The sequence below is a fragment of the Mustela lutreola genome, chromosome 11, assembly GCF_030435805.1.
Source record: "Mustela lutreola isolate mMusLut2 chromosome 11, mMusLut2.pri, whole genome shotgun sequence".
In the NCBI taxonomy this organism is placed as follows: domain Eukaryota; kingdom Metazoa; phylum Chordata; class Mammalia; order Carnivora; family Mustelidae; genus Mustela; species Mustela lutreola.
Window position 1 is genome coordinate 91,337,751 of NC_081300.1, and position 2,095 is coordinate 91,339,845.

Below are 2,095 nucleotides of genomic sequence, written 5' to 3' on the forward strand. Positions count from 1 at the left end.
AACACTTTCGACACGAAACACATGGCTTTCCCACACCAAGCCATTCTCTGAATCTCTGAGGACCCCGACTGGATATCCTGTGGTTTCATTCTACCTGGCTCTACCTGGAGTTAGCGTGGCCTACACAGGGTAAGGACTTGGTCCCACGAGCCTGGTCCCTACTTCAGACACCAACCCCAAGTAGGGGGCCCCCAGTTTACCCACACTTCTGTCTGACTTGGCTGCAAATTGGGGGTTCCCAGACCCCCTTCCTGAGGTTGGAGCATTTACTATAAAAGCTCATAGAACTCAAGGAAACACTCCACTTAATATCACCAGTTGATTGTAAAGGGTATTCAATTGTAAAGGGTATTAGAACGGATGCAGGTGAACAACCACGTGAGGTAGGATGTGGGGTGAGGTCCAGAACGAACCCATCGCAGGAGCTTCTGTTCCCATGGAGTGGGAATGCACCACCTTCCCAGCACTGGGATGTATTCACCTGCCCAAAGTTATCTGAATCCTGCTGTCGGGCTTTTACAGAGGTTCCATTACATAGACACAATTTTTTTTTTAAAAAAACAAGTTTGGTTCACTTTATTTTTCTTGTATAAAACTACATGGTGGCCACAGCTGGAGCCCGGGTCCTCTGCACAGAGACTCTGGTGTGGGTCTTCACAAGATGGTCAGTGAGTTACTGATAGGGAGACTTGGTGAACACCGTCCGCTTGCACAGGTCAGGGGTGAGATTGCCATAGGTCCTGGAGATGGCATCAAAAGTATCCTTGGCAAAGGTCCCCGAATGGCAGTGCAGCCTTTGGCTGAGGTGTAGCAGTCTGATACCAGCCATTATCAGTAGCTTCTTGGGCACGGGGGCTGAGACATCGGCGGTGGCTCTGGGGGTGGGGATGAGACACACCAGCACAGAGCCGCAGTGGCTGGTCACCTTGCATGGGGCAGTGTGGGGCTTGCCGATCTTGTTCCTCCAGCAGCCTTGCTGCATGAGGATGCTGGAAAGCTTGTCGAGACAGGACAGCAGTGGCTACCTCCTAGGAGCACTTGATGTGTCCATTGGAATCTCTGATGGCTACAAATGCCTTGAACCTGGTCCGCGGGCCCACACCGGTCTGCTTTTTGCACAGGCATGGTCTTCCAAACCGCGTCCTTGAGGGATGCCCCCAGGAGGATGTCAGTGATCTCAGATTCCTTGATGGGCAGGTAGAAGAGGTAGATCTCCTCCAGAGACTTGATCTTCAGGCCCTTGACCAAGTGGCCTGGCTTGGTGATGGGGATCCACTCCTTGTCCTTGGCCTTGCCTCAGTGAGCTCCGTGACAGTGGCGGTGGCCTCAGATGCCGCAGTCAAAACCTCCACAGAAGCCCCCCGGGTCCTCTGGGCCCTCCCGCGGTACCCACATCCTTGGCCGTTTGGTCTTGTCTCGGAGAAGAAGCCTTAGACACGATTGGTTAAATCATGGCCCCTGGTGATGAACAGGAGCCCCAACCCTTCTCCTGTCCCTGGAGGTCAGGGGTGGGGCTGAGAGTTCCAATCCTCTAATCACACGCTTCCTGGGGCAACGAAACTCCAACCAGAAGCCATCGGGGGCCTTCAGACACCAGTCATCTCATGAGCATAAATTCAGTTCGGGCTGAATAACAGAAGAGGCTCCATTCCTCCTTCTCACTAGGACGTTGCAGGGGCTTTTGGAACTCTGTGCCAGGAACCAGGGAGAAAACCAGATGCATATTTATTGCTTCACAACATCACTTGGATGTTTGACTGTTTTTAACTTACAAACCCACAAGTTTATATATAGTTTATGTAACGTAGTCTAAATAATCTTTACACGGTAGGTTTGCTGGAGGAGGAGAAGAGGGCTTCTTTTCTTTTTTCTTTTTCTTTTTTTAAAGATTTTTATTTAATTATTTGACAGAGATCATTCGTAGACAGAGAGGCAGGCGGGGGTGGGGGGTGCGGAGCAGGCTCCCCATTGATGTGGGGCTTGATCCCAGGACGCTGGGATCATGACTCGAGCTGAAGGTAGAGGCTTTAACCCACTGAGCCACCCAAGTGCCCCAGGCTTCTTTTCTAAAACTTCCTTTTTACTTATTATTATT

At 51.1% G+C, this 2,095-nt stretch overlaps 1 pseudogene; it reads right to left on the reverse strand.

The window, feature by feature from the left end:
* Positions 1 to 584: 584 nt before the first annotated feature.
* Positions 585 to 1,395, reverse strand: LOC131810998 (small ribosomal subunit protein uS5-like; annotated as a pseudogene).
* Positions 1,396 to 2,095: the final 700 nt, after the last annotated feature.